Source organism: Loxodonta africana, chromosome 11 (genome assembly GCF_030014295.1).
Source record: "Loxodonta africana isolate mLoxAfr1 chromosome 11, mLoxAfr1.hap2, whole genome shotgun sequence".
Classification (NCBI taxonomy): domain Eukaryota; kingdom Metazoa; phylum Chordata; class Mammalia; order Proboscidea; family Elephantidae; genus Loxodonta; species Loxodonta africana.
In genome coordinates, this window is record NC_087352.1 from 80115490 (window position 1) to 80138641 (window position 23152).

Here is a 23152-nt window from a genome sequence, read left to right on the forward strand (position 1 = left end):
CATTTTTTTTTCTTCTTCGAGAAGTTAAAGTTTTTGAGAATTTTAGAAAGTCCTAAGGACAATTCTTAAAAGAATGAATAGCCTTGGACCTTTGGCAGCTCTGGCAGTGAAGTATAAAAATATTGTGCAATGCTTTACATTTCAATGCCCCAACAACTATGTAATTATTTTGGAATTATAAAGTAATCATTTACTGGCAACTAGAAGTTCCTTTTTTTTTTTAAAGTAATTCCAAGCATAACTACCATATAATTTGTAAAGAAGAAATAGCAGTGCGATTACTCTGTATTAACACAATAATTACCAAATATGCCCAAGCTTATTTGTATCTTACAAATAGAGATTTGTCACACCTATGAAGTGCAAATTACATAGCAGCTATGTATGCTTTCTTCATGTGGTCGATCATAAAACAAAAGGCATTGGAGTTGGTTTTCATTTCATCACATCATTGTATTAGGCTAGCAGTTGAATATAGTATCTTGTCACAGCTGCTTCTCTGTAGTTGCAGTTGAACTGCTCCATCATAGAAAAGTAGAAATAATTTTATAGCAATAAGAAGGATAGTCCAGTGGAAAGCATATGAGTTTTGAAGCCAAACAGAAGTGCATTTGAATTCTAGCTTGTCTACTTTCTGGCAGTGATTTGGATAAATTACTTTACCTAACATTCAACTGTAAAATAAAATGTATACATTTATAAATTGCAGGAATGTTGTAAGACCAAATATGAAATACGTGTAACTTATATATCTCTGTGCTTGGTTCATCCAGACAATTTATTTTACAAATAGCCATGTGCCAGTCACTGTATTAGACACTAGAAACATAATGATAAGAAAAATAGACATAATAACTGTTCTTATGGAACAGTTAAGTGCCACAGTTGCTAACCCAAAAGTTGGCAGTTTGAATCCACCAGGCGCTCCTTGGAAACCTTATGGGGCAGTTCTACCCTGTCCTATAGGGACTCTATGGGTTGGAATCAACTTGACAGCAACTTTTTTTTTTTTTTGGTTTTATGGGTCTTAAGATCCAGTGTGGCATATTAACTGTAATTGTGTTATCACATACATGTGAATATAAAATTACAACTGTGATAAGTGTCATGAAGGAAAATATACAATGCAATGAAAGCAGGGACCTGTGAGATAAAATCTTAACAGGAGGAATAGTTAAAAAGGAAGAAGGTGATCACACAATAACCTGCACAAGAAAGTTCAGGGCAGCTATGGTACATATATACCACTCAGCAATAAATACTGCTCGACAATAAAAAAGAACAAACTATTTGATGTATGCAACAATTTGGATAAATCTCCAAAGAATCATGTTGCATGAAAAAGTCAATCTGAAAAAATGATCTACTGTGTGATTCCACTTACATAAAATTTTGAAATGACAACATTTTAGAAATTGAGAACACATTTGTGGTTTCCAGGAGTTATATATGAAAGATAGGAATGAGGCTGTTATGTTATAAAAAAGGCAACAATACTGTCCTTGTGGTGATAGAGATACTCACTATCTTGACCATGGTGGTGGATAAAGGGACCTACACATGTAATAAAATTGAATAAAACTAAATGCATTCACACATATAAAAATGAGTACAAGTAAAACCAGGGAAATACTAATAGCAGTGGATTTGTCAATGTCAATATCATTTTGTGATATTGTCCTATAGTTTGAACGATGTTACCATTGGGGAAAACTAGATGGAAGGTAAAAAGAATCTCTGTATTATTTCCTAAAATTGCATATAAATCTACAATTATCTAAATGGATTTTTCAATTAAAAAACAAAACAAAACTTTGCATTTCTGTGATGCCACCACCAATAATAATAATAATAAAGCAAAAGAAAACCCATGTGTGAAACAAAGAGAATGAGGTTCAAGATGAGAGTGAAGATACATTCAGATGTCAGAACATTCAGGGCTTCTGAGATAATTTAAAAAGATTTAATAATTAACCTAAGTGGTATGGCATGAGAAGATTTATGCTTTAGAACTATCATTCTGAAAGACTTATGTCTGAGGAAAACATATAATTGCTCCTTTTTTCTCTTCCAAAACCCCAAAATAATGATAATAAAGGAATTTTAAAAGTACACATCCACAAAAACTAATTGAGTAGGCTAGGAGACAGCAGCAAAAGCAGTATTTCAACCAATTTTTTTGAAGGATAGAAATAAGATTGACTGATAACCAATTTGGCAAAAGTAAGAAAGCTTTACCCTAAGGACCTTCACTGGAGGATACAAATTTTATTCTTCAGAATCCCAAGGATCATGTCTGGGATTCACTGAGTATTGGATGGAGCAATAGTGAAGCTATAGCTGAAGATGGGGGACAAGAGAAGAATTGTCTGATATTTTGTATACAGAGAAATTGGTTGGCTTGTTTTCCGTTCCTATCAACACAGAAACGACACTGTTACCCAGACAGAAATCCGGAAGTTGATTCTGCCTTATTTCAACGAGAGAACTATGGAGCTGGGTAGCATTGGGTCTAGCATGGATGAGAAGCAGAAGCAATAATGAGGTTGTTAAGTGAATGCCTACATAAGAATGTTGGTACTGTCCGGCAACACCGTCCACCTTCTCTCATAATTTCAGCTGCCAGTTATTTGATTCTACCTCCAACTCACCATCACCCAGGCATGAAATTCAAGGACTGCAAAGGAGCAGAAAAGGAGGAAATGGAATGACAAAGGAGAAGAAAAAGGTTAATTCAAAGCAATTTATAAAAACGAAAAATAAACTACCAGAACTAAAACTATTAAAATAGAGCAAATGTATGAAACATTTTCTTCCTCTCCCTAACACATAAAGTTGTGCGTTTTATTGCAGAAGTATAAAAAGAAATAACATCTTAAATCTCTGATTGGAAACATTGCCAGAGTCAGCAATATGTATTAAAAAAAAAACTTGTATCGGGCATCTCGCATTCGTAGGGGAACGGTACACACTGGTTTGCTCTTGGCTGTGCTGGCTGTCACTGCTGATCCAGATGTTGCATGTGAATAGAGTCTCCTTTCACTTGCAAGAAATTCCTGTGTTTGGCAAATGGTTAACTCGTTGGGCTTTTAAGTGAAAGGCTGGCGGTTTGAATCCACCTAGAGGTGCCTCGGAAGAAAGGCCTGGTTAGATTACCAGAAAATCGGCCATTGAAAACCCTAAGGAGCACAGTCCTACTCTGACACACATGGGGTCACCAGAAGTCGGAATGGACTTGACGGCAGCTGTTTCATTTTTTCTTCATTCTCAAAGTATTCAGTTTGGATAATAAATTATATGATCCCTAAAACCATGTATAAACCTCTTTTTAATTGCCCTGTAAAAATACATCTAATAAGAAATGGTCTCTCAATATACCTTCAAGGAAATTATAATCATTCATTGATCTCAGACCAAATAGCTAAAATAGAAAAAGATAAATTATTAGCAATAACCAAGTTAACTTTGCTTAGGAACTTGGAACTTTCCTGTATTGAACTACTCGAAAATGAAATAATAAGTGTATCAAGTTTGGAATAAGCTAAAATTTCAGAGGCTTTGTAAAAAGATAGTCCCTATCATAACAGAATTTTAAAAAATGTTTCTTCAATTCTCCTTTCTATACATGAAACAATTGGTACAGAATGGGCAAGAAAAGGAGACTAAAATTAAGATTTTAGAGATTCATTTTGAAGCTCTCCCTCTTGCCTTTTATTGAGGTGTCAATTTTTTTTTTTTTTTTTTTTTGCAGAACTGGCAGAATGAAGTCTCTCATAATTTATTGAAATTCACTTAATGCTCTGTCAGCCATCACAATTTATTGCTATATTGTCCAGACAAGCCAGAATACAATAATAAGATACAAGATGATATATTACAGACTAAGCTAAGAATGGAAAAACCTCAATTAGACAGGAAAATGAGATTGCTTTAAGGAATTAAAAATATAAGTGTGTCTGTACTACATAATTTCTCAGCCCAAAGCAACCTGGAATTTCTAAGGAAAGATAACGATAGATTAGATTCTTTAGAAGACTGCATAATTAAGAGGCGGTTGCCATCCCCTCCAATAAGTCTAAAGTAACAAATGTTTAAATTTAATTAATTGAGAGGTAGCAAATGTCTATACTTCCTGGAGCATAAATTACTCCAAAATTACAGCCATTCCTCTGGTGCCCAGGTACTAGCTTACCTTGCTAACCAACTAACTGAAAAGTGATCTGCTTTCAAAAGCATTTTGAGAGTGTCGGTGTGTCATAAATTGTATATCAGATGTCTGAAACTCCTTTTTCTTTTTTCCCAACATAAATGATAAATGGAAAGGAGAGAGTTTTTCTGGTTATAAAAAAGTTAACTCTGCAAAAATAAGAAGGTACATTTCTGTAATTTACTCCCGGGACATCTACCAGGCTGTGTCACGACATATGTAAGGAATTTTCCATTAGTGGTAGCCTTATGTTCCAAGAAATTTCCAGCCTAGAAAAAAATTCAACTATCTGGCTTACCTTCTCTTCCAAGCTTTTCTTTGCTCAAAATTTGACAAGATGACTCTGATGCTTAGTTTTATGTGACAACTTGACTAAACTATAAAAAAATAGTATCCAATTAATCAATCAAACACTAACCTGAGTTTAGCTGTGAAGGTATTTTGCAGACATGGTTAACATCTACAATCAGTTGACTTTAAGGAAAGCAGATTGTCTTCCATGATGTGGGCAGTCCTTATCAACTAGGTGACAGGCCTTAAAAGTAAAACTGAGGTTTTCCTGAGGCAGGGGAAATTCTGCCTCAATACTGCAGCATTAACTCCTGCCAGAGAGGTTCCAGCTTTCTGCCTTGCCCTACAGATTTTGGGCTTGCCAGTCATACAACTATGTGATCCAATGCCTTGAGAGAAATTATGTATGTCTTATTTGCTCCATTTCTCTGAAGAACGCTGATATAAGTCACGCATTTCAAACAATAGAAGGCACCAAAGAAAGTATATAGAGGAAAATATATATTAATGGTCTAAAGAACATGTTGAGTCATCTGATAAATAATAATGATAGTGGGGTAATAATACTTCCTATATTCTTTACTGAATGTTCATCACGAAGCTGCGTGTGTGTGTGTGTGTGTGTGTGTGTGTTTATGTACTTAAAGACGAGCTGCCACCCCCACCCTCTGTTTTCCATGGTATTTCCACAGTCGTACTTAGCTCGTAAACTTCTGAAAAAATCCTTATGCAGGACTTCATGATAAATCATATTGGGTCATTCCTAAATAACCCGATTTACTGAATAAAATATCTGTAATAACATTACGTATAACAGAACTTTTCATTATCTTGGGTCTGGATGTCAGACGTCATTTTTTAATGTGACAATAAAACATTAATTTGGGGGAAGAGTAAATTAAGATGAATACTTCAAAATGTCAACCTGGGACACTGTAGAATGCAACTCTGAAACAAGAGCCAGAGAAAGGCACTGCACAGGGAGTGGCCTATTTATTGTAGGTTTTCTGATGATCTCAACTTGTCTCTGTATTCTCACTGAAAACAAAACAAAACTTCCTGATTAAATACACTATTCCAAAATATACATTGTCCTGATAAACGCAGCCTTATGCTTTTTCTCCGCACTCCCACTCTGCTTGCAGGATGTAATCTGGCACTGTGGTCATCTCTGTGCCTCAGCATTTTTGCCATCCTCCGAACACAGCAGGTGCATGATAAAATTTGACTGCATTTCCTTACTTCCGAGTTCCGAATGTGCATAGGGAACATCTCATACTTGTAAGAGAGATTGCATTGACTAAAACACTAACAAACATTTCCATTTTGTGCCTAAAGCTTTGAATGGCTTAATCAACATACAGATAGTGAGAAAGTGGTGTACACATTACCTTATCCTCCCATGTGCAGATCCCATTTTTCTGCTATTGCAATTACGGATTTCTAGGAGTTGAGAGTAATATGCCCAGACACTGTAAAATGCACTTATTTGCAGATATTGCTGCAAATGTCATGAATTGCAGCGAATTGTAAGTCTATCCAAATTTACTTAGTGGGTGTGAAAACCTACTTGTACATATTCCTGGTTATGAGGCTTGGTATAAAAATAACCTTTGTTTAAATTATCTCCTTTTCTAATATGAAAAAAATCAATAATCATTGTTTTTCTATGAGTATTAATACTTAGCGTTTGTCAGTGCATTTCTTACTTTAGGCAACAGTCAAAATTGTTGATAGTCACTGTTCTAGCAGATAGCTACTGGAACAAGAACATACACACATAAAAACACATACACCAAAAACAAAAAGGCCAAACCAATACATAGAAAAATGGAGCTTAGCAACAACGGAATTCACCAGGGGAAAAGCAGGGCTAGAAAGAGAAAGATGGGTGATAAACAGAGAAGGAGGAAACAAATGTTTATAAATGTAATTGATTTATTAAAAAGCCTCAACTCATTGTGGCATAAACATGAAACAGTGTCATTACTCCCTAATCACTGTCTTAAACCATACAGCTTCAATTTCCTTTTCTTTTCCTTAAATGATATTTTGGGCAGATTCCATAGTTTTATAATTACTTTTTATTCATAAAATGAGCTTTTATGATCGCAGTCTCCCTTCTTCCCTTCTCTCAGTAGAGCTAGAGCTGGGATCTCAACTGCCTGCGTGGGAGCAGAGGGGATTTGTTTCATCTGGAGTGACAGGAGCAGGGCAGTGGCAGTGGCAGTTCAGTGGCAGAATTTCTACCTTCCGTTCAGGGGACCCCAGTTAAGTAATTCCTGGCCAACGGTGGCACAGTGGTTAAAGCGCTTGGTGGCTAACTGAAATGTCAGTGGTTCAAACCCACCGGCTGCTCTGCAGGAGAAAGATGTGCCTGCTTCCATAAAGATTATAGCCTTGGAAACCCTGTGGGGCAGTTCTACTCTGTCCTGTGGGGTCACAATGGGTTTGGTTTGGGTTTGTTAAAGCACCTTATGTGCAGCCACCACCCAGCTGTCAGCGGAAACTTGTGCGTTGCTATGATGCTGAACAGTTTTCAGTAGAGCTATTAGACTAAGAGAGAGTAGGAAGAAAGGCCTGGAAATCTACTTCTTAAAATCAGCCTATAAAAACCACAGGGATCACAATCTTATTGTGCATGGGATCACCACGAGTCTGGGCCGACTCCACAGCAGTTGACGACAACACGAAGGGGAAGGGTGGTAGACTGAGAAAGATAGCCAAAAAAGGCAGCTGGCATCCGAAATTCCACAGAAGAAAATGGTGACCGTGTTTTGGGATTCTAGGTCATCGATAATTGTTCAATGTGCTTTTGAGCTCTACATATTTGGTTTCATTTTCTTTCTCTCTGACAATGTGTGTCAGGCACATTTGTTTCGTTCTTCTGAATTTTCAAGCACAGTATTTTTAAAATTTCAGGTCAGTTTTGCAGTATTTTCTGATTTTTTTTTTTCTAATGCCCCACCCCATGAGATTTTAATATCACAGATTTACTGTACACCTTTTGATGTGTCTTGACCTTTTGTTGGGCCACAAAAAATTGTACTAAGTTTTCTTTGCTCCCAAGAAGCAGTTTTCTCCCCTTTGGGGGGTGGTATCACTCCCTTTGCTAATAACACACAGTTTAAAGGATTACTGTCAGTCTTTTTGCCACATGAATATGAAAAAGAAATTGTCAGTAGACATCACATGCAATATAGCGGTGGATATCATTTTCTTATTGAAAATTTGTCTCCAAAATTATATAATTGTGTGTGCGTGTGTATGCATGAATATACAATCACTATATAAAATGCATTTCTTATTTTAGGCAACACTGAAAATGTTCAAAGTCACTATTCTAGCAGATAACTAAAGGAACAAGTACATACGACACACACATATATGCACACATGCCAAAAATAAAAGGTTAAACGAGTAAATAGGAAAAACATTTTCTTGATTTAATGTTCAAAGCAGTGCTTTGGGCCTAGTCACTATATTGCCACATTGTAATGCAATGCAGATTAGTAGTTAATACCGATCCTTTGTCTCAATTCCAAATTGCTCCCCTATGGCCTTTGCTGGGAAAAAGAAAGATATCTACTGCTCAGCCAGAATCTTCTTACTAGCTACACCCTGACTCTGACAAAGTTATCACCGTTAGCAAGGACTCAATTAAATTCTTAATCAAAGTCCTTTTTCTCTTCTTAGTAATTTTTTTTAGCAGAATCAGTGATTTATCCTGCTGCTTATATCAATAATTGATGTGAATATTAGGTAATGTCATATTATCATAGCTTTTCTAAATTGTTGGAACCTAGAGCACTTACTAAATAGTTGTTGCTGGTCAGAGTTCTATGACCATGGGGCTGAAACATTGTTTTGAAAGAAATTGGTGCAAATTGTATCATTGACTCTCTTTCCCTCTGCTAATTAGAGGAAAGGAGCAGGAAGCAATCAGGGCAACATCAGCAGCTCCATGTCATAGGGAAGAACGAAAATACCAAAGGTTCTTAGGATGGAAAAAAAAAAAAAACCTGCCATTGTTTTTTTGTTTTACTGGTTGCTTTTACTGTTTTTGAGCTGTGTTTGGGGCAGGTGCAATTACTAAAACTAGCGTATGAATTAGAAAAGGGCCAGCATCCAATGCCCTGACATAGATTCAGAAAGAAAATGCTGTACAGGCCAGACCAGTAACATAAATGGTGAGGTGGGCTGGCTAGGTTGGGACGCCCAGGCAGTGGTAGAAAATGTGGCAGGCTGGAGAGTACACTCTATCTAAAGGCGGCTGCCAAGGCCTCTGGACACGGAGCCACTTATGGCAGATCTATAAATGGAAGACAGTCATTTTGATTTTTACTTGAAATTAGTTTGCAACTGATTCACATTTTTGTATACACTGTACAGCCCCAAGATGAGTGAATTAAACACAACCTGAAGCTTGTCAGTTTGCAACATCTAAAGCAGTGGAAATTCTGTCTTTTGACTAGAGAAGAAAATAGCTAACTAGGCCCACCCTAAAATTAGTCTGAGCCCGAGACAAGAGTTCAATTGAAAACTCACATTAAAAATAAAGAAATCAGTTGCTATTAAGTCAATTCCAACTCGTAGTGACCGCAGGTGTTACGGGGTAGACCTGAGCTCCAAATGGTTTTCTTGGGTGTGATCTTTATGGTAGTCAAGGGCAAACAGTTTGCATCACCCAGGTACCACTGAAGGCCTACATACCATATGTATAAATATTTGTAAAATATAAATAAAACTAACAAACTATTAAATTTAATATGTTCTTTAAGTACGTGATAAAAATACTTTCAAAGAACAAAATTTTCAAAATATGTGAGAAACTTTTTTTATGACTAAACGTAGGCAAAATATCAGAAGATCGATTTTAATTACTATTAAGCATGTCTGTGTGTCATGTTGATGGATCATACTGTTTTGAGGGGTAATGACAGAAAGACTTATATAAATGATAAATTACTATAGACTAAATTCATAAAATGTAAGCAAAATCACTAACTATATTATTATCATCTAGGTTTCCACATAATATTTATCCTTTTATCACTAATAATGTAAATCAATAGTCAGCAAACTAAGACCGGTGGTCTGGCTGCCTGTTTTTGTAAATAAAGCTTTATTAGAACACAACCTTATCCATTCATTTACATTTACCTAAGACTGTTTTTGCACTACAGTGGCAGAAATGGGCGACTATAAAAAACTGTATGACTCACAAAGTCTAAAATGTTTAATATCTGGTCCTTTGCAGAAAAATATGCCAATCCCTTATCTAAAATGTGTTTTTTATTAAAAGTTACTCATTTAAATATAGTTCTTTCAAAATACTTTAGTCTACTAATATTAAAATATATATAAAGTTTAATTAATAAATATTAAAATTTAGATGAACCTTATTTAAATGAAGCTGGGGTTATTTATTTTCAAAATTTTATTTAATTTTATTACATATTTTAATAGAATAAAACTAATTTCAGTCTTCAATATCAATCTATTTGTCAATGGCTTTATTCACGTTGTCTAGACTGACAAATGTATAGATTTAAAACAAATATGAATTGTGAACGAGCACAACTGTTTCTTCAGGCACTTCATGCAACTGCTGGGATTTTCCCATTCGGATAAACAATTAACTCCAGAATTATGAATTGGAACAGGAAGAGAAAAAAGGAAAAGAGACACTCTGTTCTACCAGAAGATGATACTTTATTATGCAAGAAATTACTGCATTCATATCTGAGAAAAAGTATTTGCTAAGTTAATTTTTCTTTACTCTCATCTTTGTGCTTTTACCACTCGAATCTTTCCTGCATCCTAAAGTAATATTGATCTTCTGCATTGGCAGGTGGGCAACTCCAAACTTTCAAAGCTTTTGGACACAGAGCTTTTTTGTCTCAGGGACAGAAGGCAAAAGTGTGGGGAAATGTTTCCTTGGAGCCTAACGTTGCTGGTCCTGGGAGGAGATACATACCGTTTCAGGCAGTGCCGCACCAGCACACCCCCCATCTCAAGTGTCAGAGGAGCCCAGGTGTTTTCTGAATGAGTTTATTGCTGTGTTTGTGGTAAGTGAGGTTTTCTAACTCACAGGCTGGAACAGGAGCCCCTTTGGTTTGGATCAGAGGACAATTCCTCTGCCAACGAACAATATAGTTCTTATTAAGTAATGAAGAACTATGCAGGAACTGTACTTTTATTAATAGACATAGCTTCTGGAATAAAGTAATTCTACCTTTCTATTTTAGTCAGTCCCAGAGGCTACACTCAAATGGTGAAGTTCAGGATAGTGCAGTAAAAAAACTATTTATAGCATAATGAGCAGGTTTCAGGAACACTAACAAGAGATGAGTAGGCTCCCCTAGGCCTAACAACACTGGAAAACAGTGGGAAAATAGCGCTAACACAGAAAGAACGTATTAGCAGCCCTTAATCTAAAGGCGGAGTCACTGATTAGTACAGTTAGTGCACTTGACTGCTAACCAAAATAATGGAGGTTTGAGTTCACCCAGAGAGTATCCTTAGAAGAAAGTTTAGTGTCTGCTTCTAAAAAACCAGCCATTGAAAATCCTATGGAGCACATTTCTACTTGAACACACAGGAGGTCACCAGGAGTCAGAATCAATTTGATAACAACTGAAAAAATAAAATCGAAAGGTGTAAGGGGAGGGAAGAGACACCAAAATCCCAGAGAAAGAGAGAGAGTGAGAGCTGTAGCTGCCCCTCACAGCCTGAGACAGAGGGAGTCTGGGAAATAAATATTCCAATCTCACTCTCCTTGCAGTATCCTGCCAGGGCCTCATTGGTCAATTCGATGAAAGCCCTTTGATGCACTCCACTGTGGATAAGGAGGTGAGTGGATCCAGGAAGAGTGGAAGGATGAAGAATATTCTGCACAGCACACACACGCATACATTGTTCCTCAGTTCTGCAAACAGAAAAAAACCAGCTAAAGCCCTCTGCCTGGACGTCAACCCACTTTCAATAATCCATTCTCCAGGTTTTAAGTGCATGTTTTCCAGATTTCAAAATGCATGTTTTGGCCTTTATTCAGGCTATTGGCAATTCCAACAGTACTGTTACTATGCGATTGATTATTTTCCGGAAGTTATTCTATGATCAATATATTTTCATAATGGCTCTGCCTCCAACTCACATGCCTGTGACACCCTGGCTGTGGCAGTCCTGCAATATCTTTTCTTACGAAGAAATGGGGCTGAATTGCCTGCACAGTTGATGGTCAGAAGTTCAGAACATTTTGGTTACTCAAAGTCGCACAGTTTCATCAGATCTGAAAACTTCTTTTCTGAGCGTTCTATTTACAAACTCTCTACTCTACCCACTCTAACAGCTGCTTAACAAGACACTGCCTTCAACTGCGCTCTGAACCCAACTGGCTCAGTGGAACAGAGCACAGCTGTAGCAAGGAGAAACAGACGATCACTGGAGATACAAAGCTGTCATCAAAGGCTGTTGCCTTAGTAATACACTCTGCAATTTGGGGTCGGCAAAGCAGATCATAGAGGAAAATGTAGGGGAGCAGATCAAGGAAGCCTATACAACCTTTAGAAGCCAGCGGTATGAGAATCAACAATCTGTTGTTTGCTTCTAAAAGAGCTGAAATCGTCATTGGTGTTTTGAATTTTTTTGTCTATAGTGCGAGGTTGGGTAAAAATAGTGATAGATATTTCAAAATCATCACTTTAGAAGTAGAATTAACTTATTCTAAAGGATGTTAGTGTATTGCAGAAGCAAGCCTCAGCCCCACTTTGCTTAACTCTGGCCTCCCTCTCCCTGTCTTTCCTACTGCCTCAACCCTCTCTGACCATAATTCTTAAAAGTCCTATCCTACCCCAGAGCTACTGGTTATCATTTGTCTCATAATCAGCTTTAAGAATTAGTACTGGATCTGGGAAAATAAAACCTTTAATGGGGCTCTACAACTCGTGTATCTGCCTAGAGTCTCTTAGGCCCATTTTTCTGTCCCTTTGCTCCAATTTGCCTATGAGACTCAATTTCTAGGCAAAAAAAAAAAAAAAAATTTTTTTTTTTTTTACCCTTAGGCTGCTGGAGCTGGCAATTCCTGGGAGTTGGCATTCCCTGAGGGCCGGCCTTAGCCAATGACTGAGTGATAGGAGAGTAGAAAGCCCACCTCTCTGCCCTCAGAGTGAAGCAACTCTGAGGGGTAACAGACAAACCAGAGTTCCCCTGGAAGGTGCTGCTAAGGATACCCTTAGCAGGACTGAGCTGGAAATTGTACCTTAGCTGGGCTTCTTCCCCTCCTTTGGTCTGCTTCAGTCCCCCACCACAAATAAAGTTTTCTGGAAGGATCTCTTTAATGAATCCCTTGTACATGAATCCTTGTTCCAAAGTCTGCATCTAGAAAACCCGACTTAAGGTGGCATCCTCTATTGTGGGGTATAACATCACCAGTAAGAGCCAGTATTAATTTATTATGCTCTGTCTTGTCCCATTATTTCTGAAAACTTACGTGGAATCCAGTATGGGTAAGAAATGACAGATTCATGACAATAAGCCCCCAAAACAGCATATCTCTGGAGACAGGTCACTAGTATTACCTCATTTTTTAAAGTGGTTCTGAAGAGGTAAAGTAGGAGAAAAACTGGAAAATTTGGTTCAAGCTGAATACAAGCTCTTAGTTTAAAAGCTGACATTGATGTGTTTTCACATGGGAGCTTCTCAAGACTGCTACAGGCTGTTCTCTATCAGTGGTTAGCCAAGGGGACTACAGAAAAGGGAAGGAAAATAACATTAATGCTTCCACCTCCTGCTTTGTTTGAAATTACTAGGAGTGAAGGCTGAGCTGGTAAAAGCTTTTAAAAGCATCTGTTCACCAAATCTTTTGAAAAGTTTTGTAGACTTCCAACTCAGACCAACAAACGATCTCTCTCCTTTCCCACCCACAACTAAAATAAATTCCTTTGTATGATTGCAGAAGCTTCTCACTTTATACCAACTCACAGAGAAGGGTTTTGTTAACTCTGCCCTGAGCATGGTTTTATTTAGCATCTTAATCCTAATAAATCTCATATTGATTTCTGATTTTTTTTTATCATTAAATTAAGGTTTAGGTGTGGCTATATGCTTCCTGAAGCAGAGTTTGCCACTTTCATCTAAATTTAATGTAGCCTTTAATTACAGGAAGCTCTGTCAGTGCATAGTAGACATCATGGGCACTAGGGAATTCCAAAATACCTCTCAATCCTTGTCACAGAGATAAGATAAATGAAGCCTTCCCAGCATAGGGCTTCCTCTTTAAACCCTTTCAGATACAGAAGGTCAGTTTAAAGAATTAACTCTCAAACTCTACCCTTATAATAGAAACTGCTTGTCTGCTGATATTATTCCACACTTGTCTTAGGTAATGTGGGATCATGGAAAGAATCCCAGACATTGAGTCAGAAGATTAAGGTTACAATTCCAATTTTGTCACTGAATTGCTATGAGAAAAAGTCTCAATTTCCTTACCCATAAAATGAACATAAAAAGAACGAGTTCTATCTACCAAAAAATGATTATTTTGAGGAAAAAATAAAATGTGGGATCAACGGACACAATTTAAAATTAAATGTGAAAAGAAAATGTATACATTATTGATTACAGAAATATAAGGCATTATTACACATCAATTCCAATGGAGCGACAAAGGCTACATCCTTCTTTCCCATGTCCAGGAAATAGCTGAAATGTTAATTAATACAGCAAAGAAGCTTATTGCTAACTTTTTTTAAAAAATCTTGTAATTTTAGACCTCCAATATTTCTAGCTTGTAAACTGTTGCTTTGGACCTAAGGTTCCTGAGCTGAGATGCTCCCAGACCAAGGGAAGGCTGATGACAAGGACCTTCCTCCAGAGCCGACAGAGAAAGAAAGCCTTCCCCATGGAGCCTATAACCTGGATTCAGACTTTTAGCCTACTGGACTGTGAGAGAATAAAATTCTCTTTGTTGAAGCCACCCACTTGTGGTATTTCTGTTATAGAGGCAACAGATGACTAAGACAATTGCTCATTTACTAGATTTGTTGGAGAGTTAAATATAAACAACATGACCTATTTAACACCATTAGTAATATCATTATTACTATATTAGTCAGGAGTAGTTGAAGGAAAAATAGGGAGAAAAAATTTTTTATTAAATAGCTCTTTCCATATACAGTCAGTGGCCTTCTCCTTTATATATTCTTCCTTCAGGTGTATCCAATGCCCAACCACCTATATTTAAAAAGTCATAAAATCCTTTTGGTTCTATTTCCTAGTTTTCTCCCAGTTTATGCCATTTCCATTAACATGGCACAGGCCCTCAAGGTCTCTAGTTTTTTTTTTTTTTTTTTTTTTTCAGGTCATTTCTTGACTAAACTGTTGCAATAGCTACTATGACTATAATGATTGTGTGTATTCTTTCCATCTTCTTTTGATGTTTCCTGCATCGTTTAATATTTTTCCCATGGAATCCTTCACTATTGCAACTCAAGGCTTGAGTTTTTTCATCTGTTCTGTCAGCTTCTGAAATGCTGAGCGTGTTCTTCCCTTTTGGTTTTCCATCTCCAGCTCTTTGCACGTGTCATTATAATACTTTGTCTTCTCGAGAGGTTCTTTGAAATCTTCTGTTCAGTTCTTTTACTTCATCAGTTCTTCCTTTTGCTTTAGCTGCTTAATGTTTGAGATCAAGTTTGAGTCTTCTCTGACATCCATCTTGGTCTTTTCTTTCCTTTCTTTTCAGTGTCCTCTTGCTTTCTTCACATATGATGTCCTTGATGTCATTCCACAAATTGTCTGGTCTTTGGTCACTAGTGTTCAGTGCATCAAATCTACTTTTGAGATGGTCTCTAAATTCAGGTGGGATATACTCAAGGTCATATTTTGGCTCTTGTGGACTTGCTCTGATTTTCTTCAGTTTCAGCTTGAACTTGCATATGAGCAATTGATGGTGTGTTCCAGAGTCAGCCCCTGGCCTTACGCTGACTGATGATATTGAGCTTTTCCATTGTCTCTTTCCACAGATGTAGTCAATTTGATTTCTGTGTGTTCCATCTTGCTAGGTCCATGTGTATAGTCATTGTTTATGTTGGTGAAAGAAGGTATTTGCAATGAAGAAGTCATTACACCAGAAAGAATTAGTTGATATTCAACCATTTCAAGAGGTGGCATATGATCAGGAACTGATGGTACTGAAGGAAGAAGTCCAAGCTGCTCTGAAGGCATTGGCGAAAAAAAAGGCTCCAGGAATTGATGGAATATCAACTGAGATGTTTCAACAAACAGATGCAGCACTGGAGGTGCTCACTCGTCTATGCCAAGAAATATGGAAGACAGCTTCCTGGCCAACTGACTGGAAGAGATCCATATTTATGGCTATTCCCAAGAAAGGTGATCCAACCAAATGTGGAAATTATAGAACAATATCATTAATATCACAGGCAAGTAAAATTTTGCTGAAGATCATTCAAAAATGGCTGCAGCAGTGTATCTACAGGGAACGGCCAGAAATTCAGGCCAGTGTCAGAAGAGGACGTGGAACCAGGGATATCATTGCTGATGTCAGATGGATCCTGGCTGAAAACGGAGAATACCAGAAGGATGTTTTCCTGTGTTTTATTGACTACGTAAAGGCATTCAGCTGTGTGGATCATAACAAACTATGGATAACATTGCGAAGAATGGGAATTCCAGAACACTTAATTGTGCTCATGAGGAACCTTTACATAGATCAAGAGGCAGTTGTTCGAACAAAACAAGGGGATACTGATTGGTTTAAAGTCAGGAAAGGTGTGTGTCAGGGTTGTATTCTTTCACCATACCTATTCAATCTGTATGCTGAACAAGTAATACGAGAAGCTAGACTCTATGAAGAAGAACAGGGCATCAGGATTGGAGGAAGACTCTTTAACAACCTGCATTATGCAGATGATACAACCTTCCTTGCTGAAAGTGAAGAGGACTTGAAGCACTTACTAATGAAGATCAAAGACCACAGCCTTCAGTATGGACTGCACCTCAGCATAAAGAAAACAAAAATCCTCACAACTTGACCTATGAGCAACATCATGATAAACGGAGAAAAGATTGAAGTTGTCAAGGATTTCATTTTACTTGGATCCACAATCAGCAGTCATGGAAGCAGCAGTCAAGAAATCAAAAGACACATTGCATTGGGCAAATCTGTTGCAAATGACCACTTAAAAGTGTTGAAGAACAAAGATGTCACCCTGAAGACTAAGTTGCGCCTGACCCAAGCCATGGTATTTTCAATCACATCATATGCATGTGAAAGCTGGACGATGAATAAGGAAGACCAAAGAAGAACTGATGCCTTTGAATTGTGGTGTTGGCGAAGAATATTGGATATACCATGGACTGCCAAAAGAACGAACAAATCTGTCTTGGAAGAAGTGCAGCCACAATGTTCCTTAGAAGCAGGGATGGGGAGACTGTGTCTTACATACTTTGAACGTGTTGTCAGGAGGGATCAGCCCTTGAGAAGGACATCACGCTTGGCAGAGTACAGGATCAGTGGAAAAGAGGAAGACCCTCAACGAGGTGGATTGACACTGTGGCCGCAAAAATGAGCTCAAGCATAACAACGATTGTAAGGATGGTGCAGGACCGGACAGTGTTTCAATCTGTTGTGCATAGGGTCGCTATGAGTCAGAACCGACTCAATGGCATCTAACAACAACAACAGCAATAGCCTCTATGCTTCTTCCCAAGTCATTCTCCTCTTTGTCAGCTGTTTCCATTTTAAAGCATAGAAGTGATCGTATCATTCCTCGGTTTATAAACCTTTTAGTAATATCTGCTGCCTACAGGATTGAATTCAAGACTCTTACAAAGGCATTCTAACCCTCTGTATCCTACTTCCAAATTTTCTTTATGCCTGCATCTTTACATGAGCTCAATTTTTCTAGTAACCTGGAATTGCTTACCATTGCCCACATCATACCCTTCCTTCCATTTATGTCTCTGTCCCTGTCAATCCCTTTCCCAGGGTTTCCTTTCTCCCTTTTTCCTGCCTTTCAACATTTTTTTCTAGGCCAGAGCATAAATGCCAGCTCCCCTCTGAGCCTGGCCCCTTCCACCTGGGGGAGGTTTAGATCTCAAATTCCTCTGCTCAGACACAAACTTTGCTTACATTTCTACGATGTTTTCGCTAGTATTTCCCTCATATTGGAAACCCAGGTGGCGTAGTGGTTAAGTGCTATAGCTGCTAATCAAAGAGTCGTCAGTTTGAATCCACCAGGCGCTCCTTGGAAACTCTACCAGGTAGTTCTACTCTGTCCTATAGGGTCGCTATGAGTCAGAATTGACTCGACAGCACTGGGTTTGGTTTTTAGTTTTCCCTCATATTACATGCATGCTCACAGAGAGAGAGAGAGAGAGAGAGATGTAGATGTAGATGTAGACACGTGTATATTGCTATGTATATATTCCTATACATCTCATCTTTCTGAATGCAGCTTCCATGTATTAAACCATCTATCTTATCTCCCAACACCAAAACGCCTTGATAAGAGTAGACAGTGAATATGTGTTGAATGATGACAGTGCATAGGTAAGTTGCAGACAGAAGTAATGGATGGAACGTTCTATCTGTTCAAGTGCCTTCACCTGAATTTGTCCTTTCTCCCAAGGATGTCATATCACATGCCCTTCCATCTTCCAATCAAACCTACTTGTGCTGATATCTCTTTGTGTCACAGGCAACCAGAGAATTGGATAAATTGTTTTATAATGATTTGGTAGTGAGTGCTAATATTCTAGTAAAAAATAATACATTAAGGTAAAATGACCCCCTTAAAAGTGGGAACTTTAGGAGAAGATACCAGCAAAGGAAAGAGATAACTGGTCAGGGAGACATTATGCCTCTGCTTATATCACATGTTAGTCAACAATCTACTCGCCTCCACATAGAGCACCCTGCATTTGTGTACAATGTGAGAAAAAGAATGAGTCTCTAACTGGTGAAAAAAAATTGAGAGATATTCATTGCCAGCACCCCATGAGACAGGCAATATGTCCTAAAAGAAAGAATACCTGTCAGAAAAAAGAAACAAAGATAATGAGCCCTGGTGGTCCAATGGTTAAGCTCTCCGCTGTTAACTGAAAGGCTGAGTTCGAACCCAGCTACTCTGTGGGAGAAAAGACTTGACAAATCTGTTTCCATACAGACTAAGAAACCCTATGGCGCAGTTCTTCTCTGTTCTATAGAGTTTCTATGAGCTGGAATCAACTCGAAGGCGCACAACAACAAAGTGATAAGACACCTAGGAAAAAATATTGTGAGGTGAAATTTGAATACAAAGGTGAGCTTTGATCTCCAGGCTACCAAGTTAGCTATTTTCTTTAGCACAAAAGTCTATGTCTAAATTGAGTCTATCTGCCAATAAGCTCTAACCCTTCAGTCCCAAATTTGCTATTACAAGTGAGTTATCTTCCATCTAAAGAGTTGCCCTTAGTGGGTCTCACTCTTGAACGAAGGTCACCAGCATTATTTAAGAACATAAAGCTCAAGCACCAAAGACTGACCCTAGATGCACTACTTTCGACTCCTCACAGAGTTGAATGGGAGTTGTTAAAATAGGTTTAAAGACAGATTTTGGATTCGTACATTCAGTTATCCTTGATGTTTCTGGGGTCTTTCTTCTAACCGGGGACAACACTGCATTTAGATTTTCACACATTCCTGCTGAGAGGGGACATTTTCCTCAAATGCACCTGGGGCCAGCGTGAAGCTTTTGAAGTCTCCAATTGATAGGTTTATTGAGACCATGTTATGTAGTGAGCTGCCACAGTCCCGTACTTTAAAACTCAACGATGTGTAAAGAATGCAAAGGCTAAGAGATAGTCCTTTATAAAAACTGTTAGCAACAGCTACTTGGAGGGCTCCTCAAGCATGCTTCAAGTAGATGAAAAAAAGCTCTCTATAAATAGTCTTTTGCACAGAAATCTTCAAAAGAAACGCTTTCACTTCGGCAAAAACATGCAGTATTATTGCGCTGCAATAGCAACGAGGCAGTAACAATAGAAATTATTAATATCACAATAGGTCACCTTATATGTATAAAGATGAGCTCAAATTACCTTCAGTATATAAATTCAGTATCTCTAAAACCTCCACTTTTCTCATCACTAAAATGGGGATAATAACACTTTCCATTCCTTCCCCAGAGCATTCTTATGAGATCATCAGTAGAATTTTAAAACTGGAGGTTACTACGTGAACATTACCAAACTAAAAACCATCCCATCGCCCAGAGTCCATTCCAACTCATAGCTACCCTATAGGACAGAGTAGAACTGCCCCTTAGGTTTTCCAAGGAGTGGCTGGTGGATTCAAATTCCCGACCCTCCAGTTAGCAGCCAAGCTCTTAACCACTGAGCCACCAGGGCTCCTAATAACATTAAGTAACTCTGTATTTGTTTCTTGTTGCTGTTGTTAGCTGTGATTGAGTTGATTCTGACTTATGCTGACCCCCTATATGCAGACAACTGCTCCATAGAGTATTCAAGGCTATGATATTTTCCTAGGTCTGCCACAGCAAAATACCACAAACTGCCAAAAAAAACTCATTGCTGTCCAGTTGATTCTGATTCATAGCTACCCTACAAGACAAGTAGAACCTCCCCATAGGATTTCCAAGGCACTGCTGGTGGATTCGAACTGCTGACCTTTTGGTTAGAAGCTGTAGCTCTTCATCATTACACCACCAGGGCTCCACCCAAAACTGGGTGGTTTATAAAACAGAAATGTATTGTCTCACAGTCCTGGAGGCTAGATGTCCAAATTCAGGGTGTTTCCAGGGCCATGTTCTCTCTGAAGTCTCTAGTGTAAGAAACTTTGTCTCTCCCAGTTTCTCAGAGCCCCAGGTGTTCCTTGGCTTGCAGCTGCACCATGGCCCCATTGTCACTTGGTTGTCTCCCTCAGTGTGTCTCCATGTCTCTTTCATTCAGACTGGTTTAGTACCCACCCTGTTCCAGTATGGCTTCATGTTAATTTAACTGATACCTTCAAAGACCCTATTTCCAAACAAGGTTGCATTCACAGGTACCAGGTTCGGATTTTAAGATCTCTGTCCATAACACCTTCTCTCACAGAAGAGCTTGTCATCGATGTCACCACATTTGGTACATTCTACATCAACGACACTGTTTAGCATGGATAAAATGAAAGCATCAACCAGGGATTGGAAATGACTTGTGTCCCCTCAAATTTTTATATATTTTTACAATCTCAAATCACTTTCATTTTTAGATCATAGTAAAAAGTTGAAAGAAAATAGGTTTAGCATCGCACAGTCCTTAGCGGTGTCCTGGCATCATTAGGCCAGAGCTTCAGGCTGAATATTTGTTTACAATCAACCTTGGTGGCCCAGTAGAAGACAACAGCAACAAGGGTAGCTTCCCTTTTCTCAGGGCATCTGGTTCCCTTCAGAAAATAGCCCTAAGAAATCTATTTGCCATGAAAGCTAGGGGTTCCTTCTTTTCCCCAAAATTTCAAGACTTAGTTGGATAATATTCTGGCCTTAGCCAATAGAAAACTGATGATTTTATTGAGGGATAAAAGTACGTGCTTAGCTAGTGCCAAAAAAAAATCAAATAAAATTAATTTTAAGTGCACACACACACACACACACACACACACATTATGTTCGCCACAAAATTGCTAACAGCACTATTTTAAGGTCATTATTTTTAATAATTCAAATGACTGAAGGACCGATTTTCTTCAACCTGCTAAGCGGTGGGCTATCACAGAACTCACCTCAATGTAACTCAAACACAGAAGAAGAATGGAATGGGTATTTCCTCCCCAAAGCATATCTGGGTTTCTCAACCCAGGGAGATTGTTTCTGGGTAGTTTACATCTATTTTCAACCTAGGAACATGATGCATCACTTTAGAATGAGAGCATGTAGCCAGATGTGTCTCCTGACAGGGTTTCCTTTATTCCATCAGCTCCATGCTGCGAGAATTTCATTGTCATAACTCTGTACATCCTGCCCTGATACTTCTTATTTCCTCCTTTAGAAAAATCAAACCAAACACAATGTTCCTAATTTAAAAATAGAGTAATACGAAAGCTCTTTGATGTCTTTCATTACCATTGCTTTGGGCAGCTTGAATAGCCTAATTTTTTTTAAAGAAATGTGGTTAATAACTTCTCTAAGACTGAGTACTTCTAGAAGCTGCTATAAAAAAACAAAAATGCAAATTATAAAAACTGAAGTAAAATAAAAGCGTATAAGTGCAGGGATTTAAAATACATTAAATACTACATAAGTGGTACCGCCTTTTTTGTTATGACTTCCATATAAATACTGTGGTTAAGAAACAGCAAAGAGATGAGCGATTATTTAATATGTAAAACAAACATGAAACTATTAAGAGATGTAAATATTTGACAGAAAATGAAAATGTTTTAAAATGGTGCATATATTTGCTGTACATATTTACTTAGATTTGTTATTTAGTATGTGAACCGATTTAATATAGTTCATATCCAGGTTCACGTGTGCCTTGAATCCCTATAAGCAGCCTGGTGGTTTCCTAATTTTTTTACACTAGAAGGCTATAGAGCTTCCAGAATATTGTACCGCCACACCATGCAAGTTCCTTTCCCTTCCCTTAAGTTGTTAAAGAGGAGCCTTGTAATGGAATTTGGAAAATTCACAACTTGTGTTTTTCTTTTCTTGGTTGAGTACAGATGCATAGTGTCCATGAAGCACCCTTTATAATAGTCATTTTAAAACAAAAGTTATTAAATTTGTATACATTAAACCTAATTCACATAGAGCCTCAGTTAAGAATGGGTGTTTCATACAGCACCAAACGCATGGTTTTTATGGTACAAAATGTTGCCAATAATGTCTTCCTTAACATTTTTACAAGTATAATAAATCTACTCTAGTTTTAGTTTCTTTTCCTAACCAATAGCTCAATAAACAAGAGTCTCTTCCTTTCATCTTCCTACATCTTTTCCTAAACCACATGCCCTCCTGCTCCTCCCCTGCTTCTGCTTGGTGTTCTCTTCCCGAGAATTTCCTTATTAATTTTGTTTATTGCTTCTCTAACAGCCGAAATGTTTGCCAATTTATTCACTACTGTATACCCAAAGGTGGAAGGGGCATGCCTAGTTGGTGCTCAATGAATATTGTTTACATGAAAGAATGAATACACTTGTCTTTCGAAGCACTTTCACAGACATAACCCGACATGTTTGAATGTGACTATTTCTATAATGTCTGCTTTGCCTACACTCAACCCTGACATAAGCCTCTGAGTCCAGAGACCATTTATGCTTTGTCTACCTTGTATCCTGAGTACCCAGCACATGCCAGCCACATAATATGTACAATAAATATTTTTTGATTAAATGAATTACAGAAAAGAGAATAATAGGGTGCCTTCTTTTTTTTCTAATGTGCTTTAAAAAAATGTGCTTACAATATATTAAACCAAAATGATGTTTCAGTAATTAGTAATGCACTCTCCATCTGATCTCTTTCTAACATCTCCATGAAGTGATCCAAATTCTAAGCTGATACTCCCTGTTATGTGTTGCATAAGTACCTTATCTAAAATATCAGAATTTTTTTATCTTTACAGTAGGAAGAAATAGATTTATTTATCCCT